The 14,969-nt window shown below is 38.7% G+C and overlaps 1 pseudogene; it reads right to left on the reverse strand.

The window, feature by feature from the left end:
• Positions 1–402: 402 nt before the first annotated feature.
• Positions 403–13,744, reverse strand: LOC131784830 (polycystin family receptor for egg jelly-like; annotated as a pseudogene).
• Positions 13,745–14,969: the final 1,225 nt, after the last annotated feature.

A 14,969-nucleotide genomic window follows, 5' to 3' on the forward strand; every position in this document is an offset into this window, starting at 1 on the left:
CGGAATGAGTGACAATCAAATTGCAAAGTCTGGAGATTCTTATTATTATAGCATAGGATAAATCCTTGGGTATCCTTGATGAATTCATTATGAAAATCCCGAAGCAACCGAAAAATTGCAGTCGAACTTGTATTCAGCGGTCACCTATGAAGAATGGCGGAGTGACCTGTTTACTGATTCAGTTGACATCATCCACTGTATTATTCACGTGTACATTATTCATTTGTGCAAGTGCTTTTATGCTTCGCATAATAAACACTTGACGATTGAATAAGTAAGTTGGCACATGCAAGTCGCTGATATGATTAAAGAACAGAGAGACATCACTGTATCTCAAAACAGTCAAGTTTGCTTTTTGACGCTTCTTACTAGTCCTTAGGATCTTTCTTATCCATATTTTCATCAGCACCGTTCATCTTCGTCGTCGTCATAGTCATCGTTGTCGTTGTTAACTTTTCCGTCTTCGTCGTCGTCGTTGCTGTCGCCATCGTCATCATCATCGTCTTTGCCTTCGTCATCGTCTTCGTCATCATCATCGACACCGTCTTCTTCTTCGCCATCGTCATCGTCATAGTAATCGGCCAGTGCATTCCAATCTGTCATGATGCTATAACGTCTTGCGTCGGCGACGTAACTAGAAAATTTATTGTGGTTGACAATTGTAAAGCCTGTTTCAGCAGTGGAACTTTTCACTAACAAATGTTCTGGTCCGTATGTTTCCCATACTGAACACTCTACGAAGTCCTCACTATTTCCTGCTGGGGATCCTCCTGTCCTGGATATTTTCTGTGTGCAGCTCCGGTACATGACTGGTGTCCACTCAGGTGAAAAGGCGTCATTTTGAACTCCATTAGAGGAACTTTCCGCTGGCGAAGAATCTGGCTCGAAAAGCTCATGGTTCCTCCAGTTCTGGTTTCTTTCAGATTTCTGTCCTAATACGGTCTCCAGAATTCTTTTAATTATAAATTGTGCAAGCTCATAGTCTTCTCCTTCCCTGTCAGCGTTCGAGGTCGCATAATATTCATTTATTACGGCGAGAAACATATTCAAAATAATTACACTGGTGCTGCAGAAGAAAGTGAAAAAGAAAAGGCTGCCTATGATAGGATTTGTTTCCTTCAGCTTATCCACTGGGAATGGTTGTCCCAAAAGCATTAGAAACTGAAAGGAAATACCATCATGCACTTGGGCGAACATCTCTACACTGGACCCAAAGGCAATGAACCCTAATAGCGCATGGGCCATCGCTGCAATCAAAAACACTATAAAAAAAGAAGCTATAGGTTTAAACAATCTACGAAGTGTCCTTGTAAAAACAATTATTTTTGGATTGAAATAGAAGCATTTTAGAAGACGTAGTGTAGCAATCACGGTAGTTACACAAATAGCCACCTCTTCAAACTCTAACAAAAGTAAGACACGATGGAAGCTGACTGGAAGGTAAGGGTTATCTTTCAGCTTTTCGAAAGTCTTTGTGGCCACCTTAGTCCGCATCCACTGCAGTAACATCGCTGATGATGCCGTGAGTATCTGCAACATATCCAACAAATTCCACATCGACTTGAAATAAGAACGCTTTTGGCGGCAGAGTTTGATGCACTGGACAACGAAGAAGCAAACAAGAAGAATGCCAAACAACAACACGAACAACAAATAAGTGCTATGAGCTAAAGAGTTTGTTGCGCTCAGAGACAAAACTCCATAGCTCTTGAACGTGTCAGCAAATCCAGAAGGAAGGACTTCGAAGTAGTACGTCATCACTGCAAAAAGGTTACTCGGAGGATTATACAGTGAGAACTCCACCAGCACAGCTCTGGTCTGACGATCGATCCAGCGGTTTTCTTTCAAGTCGTTGATAATCCTTTTAGCTGTAAGCCTATTGTAGCCTAAATTAGCAATGTATCCTCCACCACTGTAAACAGCAAAACGACCCCAGGAATCAAAGCCGCCAAACCTTCTATCTGCATTATACTCCCAATTTTCTGGGCACAGAACTGAGGAGCCATTCATCTTTCTAGGGTAAATCCAAGTTCCTTTTTCCTCATTTGTGGGGGAGTAGAAATCGAAACAAGATGTGATCGTGTTTTTAAACAATTCTTGAACTTCACAAGAATCTGCAAGGGAAAGAAAAAATTTCATTATTTGAACATGACTGTTTCAGCACCTTAAATCCCCTCTTTGGTGAGTTGTGGAGCTCATCTATAAAATATTGATTATTAATTTCTATATCGTAAAATCCATCTCAATTTAGTTATTTTCTCTGTTCCAAAATTTGTTCCCATTAGAGCATTAAAAGTCGTTCAAGTTTTGATGAGTGTGAATTCTGTCCTCAATCAGTTTCGTGGTCACTTTTTCAGAAAAGTGAATTTCGGACGTAGTGGTTATAATCAAAGTCAGTGAAATAAGTTGACAGCAAAATCTCAGCTAGAAATTCCACTACAATGATCTCTTTATTATAGATGATATACTTACTTTGCTTAACCCTTAGTTGCCGCAAGCGAGGCATACCGACCAGAATCGATCGCCTATTTCCAATGTATTCTGAAACTCTTTCTTCACGTCCATTGTACCAATCGTCAACAAAAGCTGCAGGCAAAAAGATGTTTTCGATCCATTCCCAAAACTGAGTGGCATCGGTGATCTATTTTTTTAAAAATGTGTTTAAATAGTCATCAGCATACAAAACGAAATCTTAATTAAATCTTAAATTAGTGATTCTCTATTTGCGATAACCTCATATGTGATAAAAGCTTCCAGGAGCTTCAGGAAAGGATTAAAAAATTGTATTATAATCAAAGGGAAAGACGTACTCTCAAGAACACTTATATCTGATGGATCTGACTTCCTATTTTACGTCAGCATGTTTTAAAAAATGTCTAGAATTATCACTGTGATAGTCATGGTGCATATCCATCACATACTTGAGAGAAATGATAGATTTGATGGAGAAGACTTACAATATAGAAGTAGTGTTTAAGGGTGTATAAGGGTGGTAAAAGATGGCGAGGATTCCAAAGAGCAAACTTTAAAAATTCAGCTTCTTCTAGGTCCCACAGAAACTATTGGCTCCTTCGCAAGGGTTGCAATTTCCTGATTTTATGCTTACCATCCTTGAGATAATATTGTGATATTTTTGCCTTGCTAACATAAAAGCTAACGCACCTTAAACCGTCCCATATTATGAGAAAACTGGAAGCTGCGCTCCGTGGCCGTATTTAGTTTGTATCTGTGATCATTTTTGTCTCCATAGCTGACAATCAATAAAAGTGCAAAGAATGTCATTGAAAACAAGAGTTCCTTAAAGTATGCGTACATTCTCCTCTCATTTTTCTTATACATTCTTGCACGGTCAATATCCATGGATGAAAGATCTACAACACTACCTAGCTGTTCCTCATTGTGTCCGTTTATTGACTCCGCTTGCTTTCTTATCTTCCTACCATATCCACACCCTGAAGCTACAATGACGGATACGATAAGTATCTTGATGGGCTGTGAGATTATAACGTCTGCAGACAGCGAAAGCACCACGGATTTTAACCAACGAGCCGACTTCTCTCCTCCCCACATGAGAGAGTAAAACACTGTGAAAAGGGCAGAAGCGATTGCAGTACTTACACAAAGAAACCATGCAATGTAAACGCAAAAATGAGGGAGAGTACACGATACTTTTCCCTCACTTTTCACGAAATGATACCTCCTTCCTTGAGTGTTCATCTTAGGTTTGCTTTTACGAAACAGAAGCACAATTAGCAGACTTGCTGGAAGAACAATCAAGGCACTTTCCAAAGCGATTAAGAACTGACTAGGAGTCAGTGAAAAAGGCCCGATCTGTATTTTCCTCTGTGATAGATTCTCTGTTTCATAAAACATGGCGGATGTTACCATTGACAACAAGAGAAGACTCCAACAACAGGATGCTCGCTGAACACGAGTGAAGTGATCTCTTGGTTGCTTCCAAAACACTGACAACCACAAGTGATCGTCAGCAAAACCATTTCTTCGTAATGTACTAAATTTTCTTTTAAATTTATCATCTGTTTTGAAATCATCTGCATAAAATCTCCTCGTGATCTCACCGTCATCTCTTTCTAGTGCAAGCCAGCGGTGACAACTGAACAGCCATTGCTGTCCCGTTTGACAATCCAAAGCTACAATCTCGCTGATAAACCAAGATGGGTTCTCTCCAGAAAGGTCATGACCAATCTGCACAAAATTTATCTCGCCTAGCGGCATATCTTGTCGGAGAAGGAAATTATCAGTGTTCCCTTGAGCAAATAGCGTCCTGTCACATGGGATGTCGCATGTCAATTTGATAACGTCACTGGTATTTTCAGTCCCGTGAAGGGTCATGGATACATTGGCAGTAGTACCACAACTTTTCCATCTGCCAGTTGTTATGGACACCTCGTACATATATTCACCCTCGTGATGCCCTACCAAGGGCAGAAGAGGACTGTCCTAAAGAAAGGCAGATCGGTTAAAAATTAAACACTGTCAGACAATTAGTGTTCGGGTGTACAAGAAACCGTCAAAGTTTGTTGTATATTAAGCTTGTCTTAACAAAGGCTTTATTCGGCGTCTTGCCTAATCAACGAAGGTATTACAAAATAGCTGTGGAAGAAATCGAAACATGACGTGAATCACAGTAGCGAGGGTTTCAGAAGTTATTCATCTCTAAATTTTTTTTCCTGAAATGACTGTAAGTGTAAAAGTTAAATGGTCAATTACATTAAAATTATCAAAAATCTTAGCTGTTAACTAGTTAAGCTTTCTTAGCAAAGAAATGATCCGCGCAGGCGTGATGCGATTAACGAATCACAAAGAAACAAAAACAAAATCAGACATCGACGGGAAGCTTCATTTTTTTTAAAGATCTTTTTCTTTGATTTCTGTAACTGTAACTCAATTGTAACGATCTTTTCTTGATCATTTCGTTGTTTGAATTCAGTATCCTCATAGTATCTCCAGTGTCATCGAATAATTTTTAATGACATGACACCAACCTTTGTGGCATCCACTTTGTCAGCCCTGCGTGCTTTTACCAAAACAAGAAAGTAGAGCAGAAAGGTAGAACACAGTGTTATCAAGACGAGAAGGTCATCAGGATCCACGTTGCCAAACGCCTGCTGGACCAGTTGAAAGTCAATGGTATTTGGTGCAACAAGAATATCTCCCCCAAATGCAGTCAAGTGATTGCAGAGACATTTCAGAGATGAATGATTTGATTTTCGGCTAACCTAAAAATTAGTCCGAGCATTAATGGAGGTCAGTTTACTGTTCTAATTTTAAATTACTTCAAGTCCAAGAGGAAAACAACTTTAATGCAACAACTTTCAGTATTGAGCTGAATGAGTTACATAGCTCACCTCCTATAAAGTCTGTAAACACGGACATTGCTACAGGAATTTCTGAAAACAATTCAGAGCTCTGGGAAAAATTGGCTCAAGTTCTCTATTCTCGACAAAAAATGACAGCTTTTGTATCTTAGACAACGAAGTAGTAGATCAAGACCTCACCCACAGTAGTTTCAGAGGAAAATTGCTAACGGATAGTTTAGATACGTAATAATTTGGGTTACTGTTTCTACTTATCCGCCAATATAAAAAAGTAACCGTTGTAGTTGATGATGAAGTTCTTTTTTCTGCCAGCTATATTGCCCATGTATCTTGGCTCTGGAGAACACCCACTGGTTACAACTGCTATCTTGAAAAGGATTAGATTGACATACTGAGAATAGTAAGTGAGAATAAAGCTATTTTTCATCTCCAAAACAAACCAAAGCTTAAAACCAATATTCAACAACTTCCGTTAAATGACCTGAAAAGTAAATTCTTCGTCGTTTTTTGTAGCTACTGACTTATTTCATTCTATCTAAAATTTTTTTTTCACCTTCATTTGTCCATTTTTGTTCAGCAACAGACCAGAATGCACACCATATTGTCTCAACTTGTAAACTGTAGTTAACTGACTTATCAGAGTTGTACTGAGGAACAAGAATGACATACTCTACTTGAGGAGCAACCGTCGGAGGAGGATCCTTAAACTTGACGCACTTCTCTTGCATCGCTGGCCCTGGAAGAATAGATCTTCTACCTCTTGACGGAGGAAATTCTTTTCGAGATTCACTGTTCTCCAATAAGCCAACGTAATATTTACCTGCATATTTACCCTTTACGACGATACTATGAGAGCAATTCTCTTCTAATTCACAATCGGGGTTAATAGATGTTTTCTCCTTGGATAAGTGAATCACCTCGTCGTAGGAAATCTCTGTTGGCTTTTCAGCGAATTTTGCATAGACAGTAATAGAAGCTGTTGCTTTTATTATAATGGTCAGTTTTACGGTAGTGTTGACCTCACCAACGGTTATCACATCATATTGCATTCTGCCAGGATTCAAGAAATGATTCGATCGAGTGCTGTTCACGGGAGCATAATTTGTTACTGGAATGTCAATTTCTATGTTAGAGGCAAGGTCAGCTGTGTTGAGAGCTCTCCCAGTGCCGTCCTTTAGGGCAAGGCTGACAACCTTTGATCTTATTCTGCTGCTGCTATTGTCCGTCACATATGGGTTGAAATCATAGCTCACCATCTGCAAGACATTGGAAAGGATGTGGAAATAAAATTGATGAGGTTGAAGATTTATCATCAGTGCAGGGTGGTAAAAAATGCTATTCTTATTTCAGGATTGGAACTGATTTCGCGTCACGATGCGAAACCATTATTAAGTGGCTAACAATAAATACTGTGGCCTCTTTTATTTTTGTTCAAGTCTTTTTCTGAAATCACTCGGTTATCCTACCGCCCTATAAGGAAAACCGAGAGATTCTAGGAAAGTTCATTGCCACGAGCATGCCAAATATAAAACATATAGCAAATTTATAAATATATACCATGATTGGCTGACAAATTTTATGATTTATTAACTGAAAAAGTTACAAACCTCTACCCCGACCTCGGAGATGTCGCCGACCCAACTTTTCAATGCCCTGCTATCCAGATATGGGATTACAAAACTGGTTTTTCCATCGCTGATTTCTAAAAGGCTCAAGTCATTTGATTCATGCTTGCCGAGCATCGTCGATTGAAGTCCATTGCGAATGGTGCTGTATTCTTCTCCGGGCAACTTTAACGATAGCAGTATGTTGGTTGTCATTTCTGTCAGCTCCTGGCAACGGGCTGAAATTGTCTTTCCCATGATTATCTAAAATTATGAAAAATTTCAATGCTACTCTCATTCCTTACCAATAGAACAAGAATGAATCCTTGGGAAGAGGAGGAACAAAGGGATAGAGATTTCTAAAACTTAAAAAAAGGGAAATGGGACATTCAATTTTCCCCTCTCTTACCTAGGAATTAACATATTTGTAGGCTCAGCGGATTTTCGAATTTTCGATTTTCAATGCTTTGGCTGAGGTACAGGCCTTTCTGATGTATTACTAGGCTGCACCATTCTATTTATTGATAAAAGAGAATTGAAGGTCTTTTCCGTTTTTGCTTTGTTCGTTTGGATACAGTGTGTAATCACGCCCTGTCTAATTTCCTTTAGAAAAAGAAAGTAAGAGCTCGTCCCTTTAATTCTTTTTATCCTATCGTTTTCTAGACTCTAGTTTTTGATTAGTCTGGCGAGATTAAAAAATCTCGTCGACATGGGTCAATAGGTTGGTGTAAAACCCCCTCTCCTAGAAATACGTTTCTCACGTTTGCTCTATGAAAATTTTTAAGTCTTTAAAATTCTGAGAAATTTGTTAGTTACAGTAAAATGCACTTCAATGTGGAAACATATGGTATTTTTTAAAATACCTCTTCCCCTTTATCAAAGTTGCCAAACAAACTACCCATGAGGAGTCGTCTGGAGCTGGAATCCATGATATTTGTGGTGCAATGCAACAGCAGTCTTGCTCCCTCAAGAAGAAGACGAGTTTCAGAACTGCGTTCGTGCACATTTTTCAGTGAAAGCCAGATGGACATCTCCTTGAATTTGTCCAAAACAGTGAACTGGAAGAAAAAAAGGTCAATATATGCTTTTGGGTGCGACTTTTTTACTACGTAGTTGATATATATTTTTGTTATGCTAACTCCTTGTCAAAAACGTCTTGCGTGAACTTTGCTATAATTCGGAATGTCGAAAAACTTTTACTTTCTGAGAAGAAGTGCTTAAGGGAATTTGAGATCAGTGTCATACCGTTGTATTTTTCCAGATAAGAGCGTCACCCATTGTGGCTTTCTTTAACATGGAAGCAACCTGGACTAACCGCTCCAGTTTATCAGTCGGAACTTCACATATCTTAGAAATAACGTAATTATTTTTCTGCAGCAAGGAAAAAGTACATGTTAAACGGAAGCAGACATGTAACAGCCAAGAAAAATAAACCTTAATCTATAGTCCTCTAACAGTTACGTGCCGTTGGCCAAACTAGATAGGGAGAAAAGAAAAAGGAAGCGCTTTTTTTGAAGATAAAACGTCACGGTTTTTGTTTATTGGTTATCGATTAGTATCCATCCTCTTCATTTTAAAATGCATAAAATGCCTATCGATTTTACTTGTGATGTGTATATTGGAAATCTTTCAGCTGAGTTTCATTGACAAATTTAAAATCCTTTACAAAATTTTTTCAATATTTATTTTATTAATTCAGTTACATGTTTATGTTTAAAGCCACCTGTTCAATGTACTGAACTTACTTGCAGCAGATATGTTTTTTCGTCAGCCTCCTGTGCGACCATTTTGAGTAAGAAAAGAAGTGTGTCTGCCTCTTGCAATGCTATATTTGTTTGTTTCATTCTAAAAGAAGAGTCCATTTTTGCAATTTTTGCCTCCAGCTCATTGTGGTCCACTTCTTCTGCCGTCAACAAGGATGTTTGATCCAACTTTAAAAAAAATGGTAATAAAACGGATATATCTAAGTCGACCATTGACATTTACAGGTTATTTCCGAAAATAGTACATCAATGTTGCTTTCACGCAATTTCTGACAGTGCGACCACTTGTCAATTTCACTGTCTTCTGTGTCCTCTGATCTAGTGTACAATTAGAATCGCACACTGAAGTTGGATAGGCATCCATTAGAAATCGTGAACGGACAGTTTAAAATACCTAGGTTGTAAAATGTGAATAATAAAGACAGGAAACAAGAGATGTATGGGTTTTCTTTGCATATTCGCATTCACGCGGATACTCAAACGAGATTGCTCTCTAAGAACTGCCATCAGGATCAATAAGCAGTCACTAAACCTACTAAATATAAATACCTTGAAAGAAAATCGTGCTGTATATGCTGCTCCCAAAACATTTACAACTACAACTTTAAAACGTACTACATCTTCTATAGGTGCAATATAAACAACACTATGTGGCCAAACTCCATAGGAAAGCATGTCGAGTTCTCCATCTTCCAATTCCCGGAAGAATTCATAGCTGAGTGGCATATGTTCATCTCTCCAGCCATGACAGGTAATGTTTAGCCAAGATCCTACATCTTTCCTGTCCAACTGCACACCATGACATGTTCCTCCTGATGGACCTGCCACTGTGTCAAATTGGTATACAGCCCAGCCAAATGATCCGTTTGCAGATAGAACGTCGACCTTGATTTTGTAGGAGGATCCGGGCTCAAGCATTTGCTCCTTAATTACAAGGTTTTTCGAATCCACTTTTGTACCCAGGAGATTTTTTATATTTATTTGAGTAGACCATTGGGGGTGAGAACTGTTTTCATCCTTTTTCAGCAGGCTCCATTCATACTTGAGGGACACAGGACAACGAATTGAATTGCAGTCGGTTCTTAGGGAGATGCGAGATGATGCACTGGCTGGTGAGTCACAGTTCATAGTGCACCTGTGCAAAGAAAATAAGAAGTGATCCTCTGCTCATCAAATCGTCTGTATTCGTCCTTATACATTCCGTTAAGATGGTTCGCATTTGCGAGGAAACGAATTTATGTCATTGTTAGTGTCTTTGATGAAGAAGTAGTAGTATTAAATACACAACTATGCCACCCTTTTATCAAATAAGTGCTTATGCTTTTGTCTGTATTTACTTTCATTGCAACATAACCAATTGGACATTTGTGTCTAAGTTGGAAAGCCATTAATGAGAGAGGGATGTTGTTTTCAACCTTCTTATGACAAATAATAAACAACGACTGGATGAAGTTTTTGTTATATACAGAATAATCAAGGTTATCAGCCGAAGCCAAAGGCTGAGCCGGATAATCCTTACCGAGACCTTAATCATTCTGGATATCTCAGAAACCAAAGCTAATGATTGTTTCATCATACCTTGAACAAAAAGAAAATATGCTTTTGCTTGGCAAGCAACACAAAGTGCGCCTGCTTGACATGATTTCCCTTAGAAATCATGCATCGCGGTCATACATAACATGATTGCCTATGACCTTGAGTGACCTTGACATGATACTGAATAATCTTCACCTAGATGACGTCCCAGGCGCTGATTCGAAAATTCACTGTACGCTTTCGGCCGATCAGGAAAGAGATAGTGAGTTGAGTTAATAATGATTTAATATATCTCTCAGGATTGCATGGAGATCAACAGATTTCAATCTATTCGACGTTGTTCATTATCGGCACCGAAAACGAGGAAGAGGACAGTTCATGTAAGATATTAAATATTTCAGCTCTGCATCTACAAGTGGTAATCATTAACTTCTTTGTATCCATAAACTATTAGAATTAAAACTATTTGTTGTTGTTTGTTCTGAGCAGTAAGATTAGGAAAGAAACTGCTCTAGTCTTGGATTGTAAGGATTCCAGCCGGGCTTCTTTTACCATCAACGACTTTGCATCTACATACTATACTTACAAAATACGAATGTCGAGTACATGTTTGTCGCCAACATGGACAATCTGTATGCCACTTGCTACGCGGATATCCTTGGTTACCGTCAGAACCACATAGTAAGCTTGATTGCTGACGAGTCTTTTGGTATCTAAGGACACTATGGCTTCATCCTTGCCCTGAAGAAAGACATCGTCTGGCAACTGAAAGAGGGTTCCATTTGCAGCCGCACGGACGAGTGTGTCGGATATGCCATCTGAGCCTCGTTCAGTGGCGTTAGACACTGGTGTATAATTTCTGGAAACGTTAGATTGCGTTATTGTTAAGCAAGACCAATCATAGTTCACTCCCGAGGAACTGCCAGCACTAGGGTTGGAGTCATACGAAGCACTGGCATCCAATAAAATTGGCTTATCTATGGATCGAAAAACTTCAGTTCCTCCCGCAATGGAAACTTTCAGTGCCGAATTAAGAACTTCGATGAAAGCAAAGTCTCGAGCTGTCAGCTCAACTTCAGATATTCCTCGCAGCTCAAATGTTACAAGTTTAAGCCCTGTCGACAGCAAGTTTGGCCGTATGTTCAACTCGAGAGTGTCGAGCACGAGCAACTCCGGTTGATCAGAAATGTTAAAAGGTGACAGCGAGAGCTGGCTTATTTTCCAGGAGAACGAGGCCTGTTGCCCAAGAAAGTTCTCCGTCTTTAAAGATGCAACCAGTGTTCTTGTTTGGTCTCGTGTGAACTTCATTGGGCTGCTTGGTTGTGTATTAATACCATGAATTGAAACCTCTATTGAATTATCAATATTTCTCAAATCGCCTGAAAATGGAGAAAAAGAAGTTATAATTGGAATTCCCAATTTTGTTTGGAGTCATCTATTTCATTACGTCAAAAAGCTGTTGAGACGCAATTCAACGTTGAAGGATTATTATACTCTGTTTGAATATTGAATCAGTAATGAAATGACTTTTATTTCAATTGTCTTTGTAGTTTGAGTTAGTCGACTTTCTCCCATGTATTACTTTCTGTTTGTCTTCTGCATGGATCAAATTCTGGATCTCCTGGGTAAAAGTATTAACACCAGTAACCATGAACGTTAAGTGATGCCTCGATGCATACGGAATGTTTTGGACAAGCTACAATGACATACAAACAATTCAATACAATCGTGTGAAACATAGGGAAGAAAATTAGTATTTTTAACAGCAGATGTACACCGGTACATGAAAAGGGGAAAACTGTGGTTGAAAAGATGTGTGCGGTTATATCAGAGCGTCTCTGAACCGACAAAAAATCCTGAGAAAAATTTGCCTAACAGATCCCACTGGACTGTCAAAGCTCACAAAGAGGCACCACGTAGTAGGGAAACCGTACAACGAACCCATAGCTGAAGATCAAGTTTTTAGTCTAAGACAAAACTGATCAAACATCAAACATCTCTAATGGAAGATGCGAATGTTAAACTATTTTTTTGCAATTTTTTTCTATTTCCTACATATCCAAACCGACATTGACAAATATAGGATCCGATCTCGTTATGACAAACACCATATTTATGGCAGTCATGGTCTTCGCTTACATATTCGTCCAGATCTACTGGTAGAAACTAGTTTTTTTTCTCACTTTTCTACCATGCAGTCTCGTCATCAAAACGGATCAACAAAAATTTAAAGTAGTTAGTTTTATCGGTTGGTATGATTTAGACTGCGGTAAAAACAATATAAAAAGACATATTCGCATGTGTTTACGAGATCAATCAGTAACTAAGAAGTTGTTGCAGCTTCTGAGAAGACCTCATAGGTCGGTGGTATAGATAAATTATCCGCCGACTTGTAGAAAGGAGACTCTTTATTTCACTCTTTAAAAGTCATCGAAAGCATTTTGTAACCGATACGTCAGTGAACCGCCAGCCTCTTAAAAGTCATCGAAAGCATTTTTAACCGATACGTCAGTGAACCGCCAGCCTCTTAAATGTCATTGAAAGCATTTTGTAACCGATACGTCAGTGAACCGCTAGCCAGTTCAGATTACGAAGCACAAGAGAGATTGATTCACACATGTACGGTCGCATTTCTTAGATCCATTTACCAGTATTTTTGCAATGTTTGGGACACATGTTAACTAATCTAGTTGTGATTTAGGAAGCTAGTGAAGGATGGTATTACAATGATTGAGTTCAGAAACAAAGAAGGCATGAACTATTCCCTCACATTTACAGAAATAAACGAATTCTACCAATGTTTTAGTCTATGTCAAAACTGATCAAACATCAAACATCTCTTATGGAAGATTCGAGTCTTAAACAACTCTAACTTGCTCTGACACTCACCCCTGCACGGATCTCCTTCATAACCATCTTGACATGGACACTTAGAGGAACCACCAGATACGCGACATGCGTCACTTTCGTCTGAAAATTTCATTTTAAAAAAATGTACCAGAATAGTGTTGTGAGATTATCCACCAAACCCTAACCCTAAGGTTTTGTAAGAGGAAAAAAATGTTGGATTTCATTTTACGTCTGGAGCAAAATACGACAAAAATCAAATTTAATCGTGCGCCATTAGTTCCTATATTAGTTCTATAATCGCTTTAGAAAATTCCCATTTTTCAACTTAATCTTTTTTCTTATGCACATAAACCCCCTATGTGGGTTAACAGGAGAATACTGAAGTTATGCAACTTACGTAAAAAAAAAGGTACATACCGTTTACACCGCAGTAACGATTTAGGCAAAAGACCGTTTTTTGTAACCTATAAATATAGTATCCACTGCAATTTCGTATCTGAACTGGACGTGACCATGCACAGCAGTTTGAATTCCAGTGAAAACATACAGTTGCCGACACCAATTGGTAAGCCTCAGAAGGATGGTTACCGTCAATCCAGCCGACTGCCCTGCTATTACAACTTCCCTTTGGAATACAGTAGGTCGCCATCATTCTACCAGCGGCCCCGGTGAAACGGTACCATTTACCGCTTTCAATAAGGTTATCACAGGAAAAATTGCCTGTGGACTGTTTCCAATATCTCTCAGCTTCATTTAGTTCTACGTACCCCGTACACTCAGCTGGCATAAGATCTGTTTCAAGTTGAAATACTTTAAGTAAATTTCATGACAAGGGAACCCTATAACTTAATCGCACTTTTGATGATGCCTATAAACTTGATGATAGAAGTTACAAGAGTTCATTTCTAATCTAAGGTATGAAATAGAGTTCGGTGAGCAATTCCTAGAACTTCAAATGATTGAAGAACTAGTCTCTGTAAGAACTAAATATCTTGAGGAATGAGCATTTTCAATCCCCCTTCAAACTTTGCATGTAGTTGGGCACTCAAGAGAATGCACAAATATGCCCTGACGGCCGATTTGCTACTGATTTTTAAATGTAGTAACTGCCGCTGACAAGTTTTAATTTATTTAGGTTGTTATGAAAAGAAGAGCAGCAAGAGAAACATTGCCTCAAAGCAACAAAACGAAAAATCAAACATATAAATGACTAACACTCCGTTTTCCGCGCCAAAGACAAACGCATGCACAAACGTCATTCAGCTTATGAGTGTTCAGGCTTGGTTTTCAAGATTTTTTTGTGTGTGTGTGTTGTTTGCTCTCTTACTTTAGAATGCGCAGAAATCCGCTGAAATATCGAAAAAATATCCGTTTTTGTCTTTTTCGGAGCGACCAATGCAAACTTTATAAAGAAATTCAGCGTCACGCCATCGTGATGTATACAGTATATGTTTATTGACAAAGGATCGATGTTAGGATAGTTTCGTGTAAATCAGCTGGCTCTAACATGTTACAAATGACATAGAAGTATAGCATTGTATGGTCAGAGTATTTAGAATTGCTAAAATTCCCATGAAAGAAAGTGCAGCACTCAGATATCCACAGGATTTGAGGTATGTGTTTGTAGTTACCTCTCAAGTAGTCCTCCATAAAAACTGATCAATTTCTTTTAAAAAATGACAGTCAGAGACGATAATTCTCTTAGGGATACTGCTCGTGAGATAAGATTCTTCTAAAGCCATTGCATTTGCCCGAAACTTTTGTTGTTAAGAACAGTAGATGTAAACATTGCCAAAATATGCAATATCTGATTGGTTTGTTTCGTTCGCAAATTGCCCCTATGAAAAAAAAAGGCTTTCCTGCAAAGAGCTTTGCAT

This window comes from Pocillopora verrucosa, chromosome 7 (genome assembly GCF_036669915.1).
Source record: "Pocillopora verrucosa isolate sample1 chromosome 7, ASM3666991v2, whole genome shotgun sequence".
NCBI lineage: Eukaryota > Metazoa > Cnidaria > Anthozoa > Scleractinia > Pocilloporidae > Pocillopora > Pocillopora verrucosa.